A 12870-nucleotide genomic window follows, 5' to 3' on the forward strand; every position below is an offset into this window, starting at 1 on the left:
TTGACAACTCTAAATACACTATAATCTAGAAGAAGGTTTTAATACATAATTATCATTTTTAGAAATATATCTCAACCCGGATTCTATATTGGTAAAAAACGGCTCGAAATATGTTGTTTATGTATGTCTCCAATCCTCCATTGCCTTTTATGAAATCTTGTTAATCCTTATTGTCATTCTTTATTGTATCGGGAGTCCATGGATAAGAGAATTCCTAAGCATTCTCGTAGATCATATCATTCTAGCTACCTCAACACCATATAATGTATATCACCCTATAACTGCACCCAAAACAATTTATTCATTATTGTACGTACTACATATTGAATGTATAGTTAAATATAGTTAAGAATGATTAATCGCACTATCAAACGTTTCTAATGAAAATGGCGGGAAATTTCATCGTAGCTTACGTGGGATACACACTTTTATTCAAATTGGGCCTCTATGCTAGTACATTAAAAGGGCCCAATATGAATTAGGTTTACTTGATACGTACTTCATCAATATAAATAGAAGTGCATAAGGTTCAAACAACAAAACTCAATATCATGTCCTCCAAAGAAGTCGTTCTCTCCCGCCAAACAATGAGTGAAAACAATAGTGACGTTTCTTCTTTCCCCTCTAAGAAGAAGGGCAAAGGCAAAAAGGATTCCAAGAGGATGTATAAATCCCTTTTTAAGCGTAGCCTACGAGCGTCCACTATGAATGACAATGCTTTCAAACGGCTCCTTAGGAAATACCCGTGTTGCCATAACGAAACAGTGTTTCCTACTGTTACTGATAAAGTCTTACGTGAAGTAGCAACAGCTTATAAACCTAATAGTAACTCCCAACCTGACCTATTACCAACAATAGAACGTGGGTTGAAAAACCTAGACGTTGATGAGAATTATAACAACAATAACGCAAGGGTGACTACTTAATTGTTATGTAATTGTAAGTAGCAAATTCCCTGAAGATGTTGGTGTCATGTATTCTATAAAGGGTCATATGACATTTAGGTACATTTATGAAGAATATGCGAATAGGGTAGATTTGCTAGTGGATGAGATGTTTCTGTCTAAGGCTAGAACGGGGGAGGTTATCTCACCCAATGAAATTGTATCTGAGGGGGGGTATAAAAAATGGTGACCTCCTTTATGCCCAAGCAAAGGTAATATTTGAATTCTAAATGTTAGTGTATGCCAACGTGTTTCAAATTTTCAATTATTTTTTATAATAGCTTTAAATACTAACTTCTAACATTCTAATGCAATTTCTTTTGGTTGACAATAGAATCATGAATCTAACATGAATTCTAGCTTGAAAGTGTTCTACATTGGTGATTGTAGTGACCATCTAATGAAAATCAAAGTGAAGGCTACAATAAACACCAAATTGGTTAGACTGTACCATTCTTGGGGTGCTTTATTCGATTATGATCCAAAGAAAATTAAGCTAATGAATAGTAACAAAACTTTGAACCCCAATCAAACTATTGGTTCTTCCGGGATCAGGAATGAAGGTTATGTTTATGCTCTTCCAAACCACAACTATTATCGTTGTGCACAATGTAGCGGTCAGTGTTTGGAGGATTGATGTGGTATGAGCGGATCTTGACTACCTACAAAGTATTTCACTCATGGAGGTTGTGTAATAGTCTGTGTAACCTTAGCTTATGATAAGTCTTTCTATCATTCCATGTAGTATGTCTTACTATTCTATACTCTAGTAAGTTGGAACATGTGTGTTAGACAACGTGTAACCTTAAGTTATTAATATTATTTAACTATCTAGATTGTGTTATGTTGCCTATGTTATTATGTCACGATGTCACATTATGTACTCTTGTTAAATTAGTTGGATCATTTGTAAAACAATGTCCAACCCTAAGTTCTATGTTTTGTAGTATCTATTATCACTAGGTGAAAAAAGAAGATAAGCACCGCCCTAAGGCCACCGGTTTTTAAAAACCGGTGGGCAAAATGTGGGGAAAAATAGGCGGGATTTTGAGGGGAGGTTTTTGCCACCGGTTCAAACTAAACCCGTGGCAATATAATTATTGTCACCGGTTTGAACCGGTGGCTTTTGCTTTTTTTTCTTTTTTTTTTTTTATAATAAAAAAAGCCCTACTCTTTCTCCTTATAAACCCAAACCCTACTCTCTCTCCTCATTCTCAGCCTCCCTCGCTCATTCTCTCTCCTCCTCTCCATATCCTCCTCTCCTGATCTCCTCTCCATATCCTCCTCTCCATCCTCTCCTGATCTCCTCTCCAGATCTCCTCCCCTCTCGATCTCATCTCCTCTCTCTCTCTCCAGATTTCCTTGATCTCCTCTCTCTCCCATCTCATCTCTTCGATCTTTCATGCTCTCTCATCTCACGCCGGCCTCCCTTCTCTTTCCTGCTCTGTCGTCTCACCACCGCCGCCGTCTCACCACCGCCGCCGTCTCAACTCGCCTCTTGTCTCAACTCGCCTCTTACTCTCTTCCAAAGTATTACTGCAGCTAAGATTTTGTCTCAACTCGCCTCTTACTCTCTTCTCGATTATTCTGGGTTTAGGTTGTTTCAATTAATTGATATTTCTGGGTTTTTTTAATTTCTTGGTTATTTTTAATTTGATTTTTTTTTTCGTGTTTTCTGGGTCTTTTGGGTTTTCTGGGTTTTTGGGGATTATGTTTCATGAGTTTTATTAATTTTTTTGTTTTAATTGATGCATGCGTTTTTTGGGGTTTAATTATGCGATTATAATCAATTTGGGATTTTCGATTATAATCAAATTGGGATTTTAATTCGTTATTTCTCGAATATTCTGGGTTTAAATTGTTGATTTTTTTGATTTTTTTTCTCGGTTTTTTAAAATTATTTATGGGATTTTGTTTTCATTTTTGTTTGATTTTTTTTTCTGGGTTTTCTTCCGGGTATTACGAGTTGTAGATTTTCTGGGTTTTTCAGTTGTTTTTGTTTTTAATTTTGTGGATTTTTTTTTCTGGGTTTTTGCATTTTTGTGCATGTACTGTTTGCATATCTTAGTGCCTTGTTTTAATCGATTTTTTTTGTTTTGATTGATGCAGGAATATTATTGATTTAGATCTTAAATGGAATCGAAGAGTCAAGATGAAGGAATATTGTTTTTATATTGTAATTTTTTTTTTATATTGGAAATTTTTTTATGTATATTCGATTTTAGTTTTGTGTAATTTGATTAATTTAGATCTTCTAAATTGGAATTGTTGTACAATTACTTACATATTACTTACATATTGATGAATATATGTGTTTTTATTTATATTATACATATAAATATGTTTTTGCTACACTTTAAGTGAAAAAAATGAAAAAACAAAAAAAAAAAATTTTTTTTTGTTTTTTAAGGGCATTATTGCCACCGGTTAACCGGTGGCAAAACTCATTAATACACAAAAAAAAAGAGCGGGAGAGATTATTGCCACCGGTTAATACTTGTTTTTGCCACCGGTTTTGAACCGGTGGCTTTTTAAAAAGCTAATTGCCACCCCCCAACTGACCACCGGTTCAAAACCGGTGGCATAGGGGGGTTTTGAACCGGTGGCCAATTGATATTTTCGCCTAGTGTATGTATGTTTGTAGGGAATATTTCAAACATTACCCCACACTTGAACCCCACTGTGATCATACACTTAAGCATGGTGACGTCCAAAGGGAAGAAAGCTAGAGCAAAAGAGTCGCCAACAAGTTTTAGGAACTTGTAAACCGTTCAAAGGGTGAAGATTACACCCCTTAACAATCCATGAGATCGTCAACTCCAATAGGTCTGGAACCAAGAATGGAAGTTCGGGGATGAAGGTACAAATCCAACCTAAAAGAGATTGAACCAGCCCTAAAAATAGGCCTCTACTTCATTCTTCTCGTATTCATGTGCGCTTTCTGACTAACATACAATCAATAGGTTTACCCTAAACCTGTTTATCTATGTTGGTTTAATTTAATGCACAAACAAAACTATTATTGGCGATCACTTGAATTATAATCATATTAGCCCTAAACAAGATTATTAATTATCTTATTAAGCGTGATTACAAGTACAAATTCCCTCTAAACATGCATAAAAGGTGTGATCAAGCAACAACAACGAATAAGCATCATGCAACATCATAATCATAACAATAATCATAATAAGGCATGATAAAGCTTAATAATAATAGCATGATCCTAGGCATGATACAAACAAGATTAATAACAAACCCTAGCATGTCACTAAACAATAAAAATCAAAGCTTTAGCTCTAACATGATACTAACATGCTATTAGGAAAGAAAATAGGAAGCATCCTAAACATGATACTCGAAAGTAATAATAACATCCTAACATGATGCTAGGAATTAATAAGTAACAAACATGCTTTCTACAAGAATAGAGCAATAAGACTACATAATTTGATGCCTCATATCTCTTTCTAATAAGAAAATACACCTGTTAGTAACTTCAAGTAAAATAATAAAATCAAACAATTAAATTAAATAATGGAAATAGAGATTAGGGACCAAACCCTCAGAAATATCAAACCTTTCACGTCTAGGGAGAAGGCAACTTCGAACTTTGATAAGTGTGTTTAGATCAAATGTATGAGGAATTTTGTTTGAGGGAAGGTTTAGAAAAAGAATAGAGTGAGAGAAAGCTTCTAGCTTTTAAAGAGAGAAAGAGAGAGATGATGATTGTTGATTGTAGATGATTGAAAAAAGGGGAGATATGACCTCTATTTATAGGAAAAAAGAGAGTCGAAGAATAAGAAAAGAACCCGAATTCGAATCGAAATAAGAAAAGATCTTGAAGTCTACTTTTTAACCCAGTTGGAATCTGATTAAAATCTTTTGTAGATAAAAATATATGGCCGAAATAGTGGGACGGTATCAGTTTTAAATAGAGTTTCGTATTCCTTTCATATCTTTTTCGTTGTAGCTCGGAATTAATATTATAATATATCATTGGAAAGAGAAATTCAAGATCTATCCAAACATATAAGATTTGGATAAAAATTATGAGGCACAAAAATAATATCTGACTGTCTTTGAACATCTTTAAATTCGAATAGAATTAGGACTTAAAAAGGAAAGTTTTAAAAAAGGAAAGTTTTTATTCAATTTCAAACCCTATGATCTTATCTTTTTAAAAAGGATAATTAAGATCTTTTAGAAACTTATAAAAGCTTCTAATAAATCCTAATTAGTTTAGGAATAGGATTAAACCTTTGGACCCTCCACATGATCATTGGGCCATAGCTTCTAATAAATCCTAATTAGTTTAGTATTTTGGCCATAACTTCCTCATTATTCATCGGAATTGGGCTTATAATATATCGTTGGAAAGGTCTTTTCAATCCCCATCCAAATACGCAATTATTGCACCCATATCATGGACCAAACTAAACTGGAATGCACGTTTTTCATAAAATAGAGTAAGAAAAGAAATATTTTCAAAAACAGAAAGAAGAGATATTTTAATAAAAACATCCTCATCACTAGAATTTTCACACTTTCACTTCGTTCGATAATCAAATGAAGTGAAAGGTATTCATCACTGGGTTTGGTTTTGGGGAGACACATTTGGGTGTTTACAATGTTCAAAACTCTTGTAAGTTGGAACATTATGTTAAGTAAGTATTATGTACTCGTTTTGTTTAACATATATCTTTGCACAAACATTTACAAAACAAAATCCTATATGTTCCTTCAAACTATAACACTTAAACATGGGCAAATGGCCCACCATTATGTCTAATAATGACGATACTACTTGACTATTGTAGACACCTAAAAACGTCTCCCCAAAACCAAACCCGATGATGAACAACCTTAAACCGCCATTATTATTCGGGTTGAGTATTTAATATTTGGAGTGCTTGAATCCATGTTTCCATTCAATACATTTCATAAACCAATCCAATTCCTAGCTCATTTCGCTAAACCATAACTTACTTTCCACTTTTCGTGTCCACATCACAAAACCGAGAGAAACTGATTATGTGGCCCTATAATTTTGATCCAATTTTTATTTGGTTGGAAAGGACTTGAAAAAATATTTCCAAAAATATATCATAAGCCCAATTCCGATTTAAAACGAAGAAGATATGAGCAAAGTACTAAACTCGGCCAAAAACCGACATTTTTTCACTAAAACGTCCATATCTTAAAATATACAAATGATTTTGACCTTATTCTAATTGTTTTAAAAATTAGACTTGATAAGCTTTCCAATGATATATTATATGTCTTATTCCAAGTTACGGATCAAAAGTTATTGTATTTTTAAAAACGCGTAAAAAACTGGAATTACCGCGCTGCAGCTAAAATGCCGCGTCGCAGCAAAAGATGACATGGAACGGTGCATATTGCCGTGACACGGTACTCAACACCGTGTCACGGTGCTTTTTCGCATATTTTATGAATCTGGACGGAATTTTCGGTACGGCGCCACGTGCCGCGCCACTGTGGACTATGCCGCGTCGCGGTGTCCTTCGCCGTGTCACAGTACACATATCGTGACACGGGATTTTTATGCGTACTCTCCGCGTACCATTTTCACGCGTTTTATCAGTTGAGGGCAAAAATGCGCACCGTGACACAGTAATCTGTACCATGTCCCGGCACATATTATCGTGTCGTGGCAAACACTGATCGTGTCACGACGCCCCAAAATAAGGGTTTTATCTTTTCAGGGTTCCGTGTGTTCCCTCTACTCATTTACTTTATAAATACGACCCTCATTTCTCAAGTTCAGGGCACCAAAAATCATTCTCTCTCCCTCTACACTAAAAATCATTCTCTTCTCTCTTTCTCTCTTGCTTTAGTTTAAACCCTAGCCACCTTATTCTTACATCATTCTTTCCCTAAGCACTCCAAGGAGTCCCTACAACACCTGAGGTTCCGTCCTTAAACCAAGGCGTGAAAGGTAGAATTAAATAAGGGTTTGGACCAAATCAACTCTACTTTTTATTTAATTTAACTGTTTCAATTTGATTTATATTTTTATTGAAGTTAGTAACAATTTATTCATGATGTAGCAATTTAAAGGAGCGCGCGAAATGTGAGTAATTAATTATTTTAATTACTTATAATATTGTTATATTGCTAGTATCATGATTAGGTTAATTTATATTTTATTTGACTAACAATTTATTGTTAAATTGCTTCTAATGTTGATGTTTATTCTATTACATTTATTGATCACCATATTGCATGTTTAAAGGGAATATGTAATTGAAAATCACGCCTAATAAGATAATTTGGACGACCGGTTTAGCTTCCTTTTTAATCTTGTTGTTTAATTAAATGATCACAAATATTTTAGAATTATATGTTGCATTAATATTCAACTAATTTAGCCTAATGTTAGTTTAGAGAAAATGAATCTTTGTTTGCATGCCTTTGAGATCGCAGGGAATACTTTTCACTATAAGAATCGAGTAGAGGCCAATACGGGCGAATGTGACTCCATGACTCACTTCGTACCATCATTCCTGATCCTTCATTCTTGGTTCCGAACCATATGGAGTTAATAATCTCATGGATTATGAATGGGGTGTAACCTTCACGGGTAAATCGTTGTTGTCTTTCGTTGTCCCTTATCGTGGTTGCCTTTTATGTTCTGTGAACGGTTTACAAGTTCCTTAAACACTTGTTGGCGGCTCCCTACTTTCCTTGTCTCTAATCGTATAATGTCAATTCCCACTTCCTATGAGTGCTAAGCATATTCACACATGCTTAACGTAGGTGCACTTCAAACGACGCCTACAACTATGCAACTAAAAAATTAAAACAAGTCTAACTAGTATATATGCTTTAGAAAACAACTAATGGTCGTTAAAATCTGTAGTTGGGCCCAAAGTCCAACCCTTGTTTGTTATCCATGTTGTATATTGTTGGTGAACATCAATAGTTAGGCCCTATTTATAATTTTTTCAGTTAATGGGCCAGTCCAATGATATAATTATTGAACTAGCTCTCTTGAATTGAAAGTTCATAATACAGTTTTTGGACACCAAACTTGAAAGGATAACATTATTGGACCACATCCCTTTTGAATTGAAAGCTCATTAATACAAGTTTTGGTCCCCAAACTTGGGCCCCCATAGTACTTGATAGTTAAAGGACAAATCAGTTATGGATATAGTGTATTGAGGTGACAAACATTTACTAGGCCTAACCCACGAGGAGATGTTATAAGATGTAAACAAGTAATTGGACTAGCGCACACTTGGGACACAACTGTGTTGTTAATAAAGGCAATTGGTGGACAACTATCATATATTTAGACCACAAAAGTATTTGGGACAACACTTGGGTTACCTAGTTGGACTTAGAGAATGGGCTACCTAGTTGGATTGACACATATAACGAATATAAGGGCCAACTCTTCACAAGACTGATATCGACACGAACTATTGTGTCATACAATAATTAATGATCAAGAACCAACTAAAAGTACAACAACTAATGATCGAGAACCAACTGAAAGTAAAAAGCTAAAAGCGGGTTTACAAAAGACATAGAACATCTAAAAAACGCTGAAAGTAGTAAGAGAATCATCTTTGCAGCCAGCGACGCTGAAAACGGGTTTACAAAAGACACAAAACATCTTAAAACGCTGAAAGTACTACGAGAACCATCCTTTCTGGCAGCAACGCTACAAGCAAGTTTACAAAAGACATGTAAAAAACCAAAATACTAAAAGCTCCATCTCCATAACACAAAAGCCAGTATTCCCGGACATTACCATGGCTATTACTCGAAAACAAATTAACCAATACCCACATTGTCCTTAGATGAACAAGGTTAGTCGTGCAGCTCAAAATTCAAAAGATTTAGTTTAGCTGTGTAAAGCGCTGTCAGCCACGACTCGATATCTATCTTTGGTCTTCTATAACAACCCAAAAAATATTTAATGTCAACCATAAGATATGCTTATAAACATACATACATACATGCATATTACGTGGAATGATTAGTTATCTACATGCCCGTATCATTGTGGCATGGTTAAGGGATGGAATTGGACATGGGAATAAAACAAATGTATTCGTTAACATCCAAAACACAAATGAAGAATAAAAAACTTATGGGAAGAAATTGAATTACCTGCTTTCTTCTACTTCTGGTATTTAATGCCTTATTACCTATTTTAGACATGGGTTTTGTTTCTAGATTCCTTTGGTCTTCTACGTTTCCTTTTACAGGCTGTGGGATCAAGCACCGGCTGAGACTACTGTTGTGGGTTCACATCATCCCAGTCCAGGCATTCACCTCTACAACCATTCCCACCTTCACCCCCTTTTTGGGTAATGTTCACATCCGGCTGACTACCATTGCGCGGTTTAGCCACCGACTTTGGAGCTGTAGTGTGAATCGTAGATCCTATTTCGGATACGGGGTATTCGACACTTGGGAGAAGAACACAACGATGTGTTTCATTGTACTTTTTATGGTGTTCCTTCACGTTCTCCCTTAGCTAGACAGAGACGCAAGTAACATGTCCACAATATCTTCATCAACGGCAGAAGCTTCGTCACATAGTGGCTCAAAAGAAGTCATAATTCTATTATACCTTCTCACCTCTGGGGTTTATGACCGGTCATGATAAGCAACCTTGACCCGTGTATGCTTCCTAACTATGTCTTTCCTCCACCGGTCTAAAATATATTTTTGTGGTATCTCAAACACCAAATTATGGTCCATAATTCTTATATAGTGCTTGCATAATATGCCATGAGTTTCAAAATTACGGCATTCACATGACACCTCTTTCGTCAATGTGTTAAACCTAACGCAGTAGCAACGTCGTCTATCAGTAATAACCTCTTTGCTTAGCCCTTCGGGGACAATCCACACCCTATCATCGAGTACATACTTTTTGGTATGATCATCAACAACCCTTTCACCCCTACAATTACAATACACCATCCTAGACAATTCCTTCTGAACCTCTTGGAATTTACCATCAGTGTACAGCCTTTGAAATATTTTCTCAACCTTGAAACCACATATTAGACGGCGAACATACTTCATACATCTGGCATGATGAGTGACATTTATGGCACTCATTTGGTCCCTTTTTGGATGAATTTTATTTCATTTTATCTCTCTTTTCTTTAGTTTTCCTTAATTTTATTCTAGTTTTCTTCATTTCATGCTTTTTGTAGTTAGTTTCTCTATTTTATGCTTTTTTATAGTTTACTTGCTATTTTTCCCTTTTTACTTGTTTCTTTTATCCTTTGATTGTAGGTTGTGATTGATTGTCCAAGGATTCCCGAGCTTCCTCTCCATGGTCTTCCATTAATTTCCATGCCTAAAGCTTGTGCAAGAAGTTTCAAGACAAAGGGAGGTCCAAGGAGCATGCTTCAAGGTCTTGTATATGCCTTTCTCATGGCTTATACCCTTTAAGAAATTCAAGAAAATTCCTGCCTACCTTGTCCTCCATCACCATCATCTAGGATGTGTGCACCGCATGAGCTAGGACGAAGAAGAAGAGAAGGAAGCAGCAGCGATGTGCGGGCGCACTCGAGAAGTGTGCGGCCGCACATCTGTCGCGTGCGGCCGCACACCAGGTGCGTGCGGGCGCACCTTTCTGGGTGTGTTCTCGTGCGCGCCACTCTCTCTCCTCCGAGCGCCCGCACCGGCGTGGGTCTATTTTTGGGCGTCAATCCCAACTTCCTCTTTGTATTGATAGTTTTTTCTTTCCTTTGAGCGAGAGAGAATTAGATATTCATTAGTGAGAATAAGATTAGATTAGATTTTAGAGAGAGAAAAACACTAGTTCTTAGCATTTTTAGAGAGAGAAAATGTGGGTTTGATGATTGATGATTGAAGATTGCTACATTTGATTTGATTTCTATCAAGTTTGTAAGGATTCTATACTCTTTAATGCAATTTAATGTTTGATTTCATTAGTATTGTTGTTTGATTTGGTTAATTGATAGTTTGATTGATTTTGATTGAATTTGTTGGCTTGAATTTGATTTCAATTGATGAATTTTGGAATGATGATTAGTTTAGCTTTGATTTTGATGTTCTTCATGGATTGTGAGTAGTTTATTTGCTAGGGTAGTGGTGAAGCATGTATTGATAATGAATTGAGATTAATTTGGGAAAATTGATTGCGTTGATAATGTGATTAAATTGGTTGATTGATTTTGTGCATGTGTGTGCTAGATTAGGCTTGATAACCCTTGTTATTCACACTAGATTGCATTGTGAGTTCACATTGATACGGACCATTGATTTGTGGCTTACATTTACTCGATTGAGATATCTTGTGATGTTTTCCTAGCTAGTGTTTGATGTAGTTGACGCTAATTAGACCTCTAGGAGGATAGCTTGATGTACTCTCTTGGTTGCAATTTTGGTTTTCACTCACATTGCTTGACTTGATTGGTTAAATCCCCAAGTTGATTGAACTTCGTTGTTGATGCATGTGGATCCATTCCCCTAGTGCCTTTGCATTTGATTAGTATTTTTTCATTGCCTAGCTTAGCTCTAGTTTCTACCATACACCCTTACTAGACTTCGGAATAGCTTGACTTAGGCATTGTGCATTCGACCTCCATTCCTTTGGGTTCGACCTTGACTTACCACTACACTTTATAGAGGTTAGTTGAGTTACAAATTTTGTTTGATTGGGTGGGGTGGTAGCCCAACGACCTACCGTTCTTCATCCCATCAAAATGGCGCCGTTGCCGGGGAATGGTGCTTTGAGTGCATATTGTTGTTGAGTCTATTTCACTTTATTTGCAATATACAAAAAGATTTTACACTTTAGGCTACATTTGTAGCTGTGCTACCAATATTTTGAAATTCAAGAGTTACCTTGAAGGAACTAGGAGTGCCCGGTGCATATAGGTATGAGAGCGGCATAGCTTCACCTACAACACCGGAAATTGACTTTGAAATTCGGCCAGCAATGATCACCCTAATTGAGAGGAGACAATATAGTGGGGCTAAGAATGAGTGCCCATTGAACCATCTTAAGGAGTTTGAAAAATATTGTAACACAATCAAGGTCAATGGAGTATCTCAAGAGATTATCCGTCTTAAGTTGTTCCCTTTCTCTCTCATAGGAAGATCTTTGGAATGGCTAGATAAAGAAGTGAAACCCAATTCTTTGAGAACTTGGGATGATGTCACCAAAGCTTTCTTGTTCCGTTTCTATCCTCAAAAGAAGACGGCGGAGGCAAGAGCTTTGATTCAAGGGTTCAATCAAAAGCCAATTGAAAGTCTCTATGAAGCATGGGAAAGATTTAAGGATTATCAAATGGAGTGTCCACACCATGGGATTCCTACCTATCAAATCATACATATCTTCTATGGTGGGTTGATTTCTCATGGGAGAGCAAGTTTGGATGCCGGAGCCGGAGGCCTTATCATGAACAAAACGGAAGAAGAAGTGGTTGATGCAATTGATGAAGTGGTTCGTCATTACATGAATTGGCAAGAAGTGGAGAGAGAACCAACAAACAAGGGGTACTCAATCGAACAACTTAGTGCCATCAATGATTTGACTACTTTGATTGCGGATTTAGGGAAAGAAGTTATGTCTCTCAAAGAAAAGCTTGAGAAGCCCCCTTCCCAAGCTCCAATTCTTCCCTCCCAAATTAAGGGGAGAGGTACACCTTCTAACTCTAACTCTAATCTTTCTTCTTGTTGCATGATTGTGGAATGTTGGCCTTGTGAATTGTGTGGAATGAATAATCATAATGCTTCTATGTGCCCAAATGTTCCTTGTAATGAATGTGATGGAAGTGAAATGGAACATGTGAATTATATCAATAATCATGTTTGTGAACCTAGAATTGATGTTCAAAGGAATGTTGGAAATAGGAATTATCATATGAATCATGATGATTTTAACCAAAATAAAGGT

General features: G+C 36.2%; 1 non-coding gene across 1 annotated transcript; it reads right to left on the bottom strand.

Annotated features, from left to right (window-relative positions):
• Window positions 1–12178: 12178 nt before the first annotated feature.
• LOC145577132 (small nucleolar RNA R71) lies at window positions 12179–12284 on the bottom strand. The gene has a single exon (XR_014098620.1). It is a non-coding gene; the product is annotated as a small nucleolar RNA R71 (small nucleolar RNA).
• Window positions 12285–12870: the final 586 nt, after the last annotated feature.

This window comes from Chenopodium album, chromosome 13 (assembly GCF_948465745.1).
Source record: "Chenopodium album chromosome 13, dcCheAlbu1.1, whole genome shotgun sequence".
NCBI lineage: Eukaryota > Viridiplantae > Streptophyta > Magnoliopsida > Caryophyllales > Amaranthaceae > Chenopodium > Chenopodium album.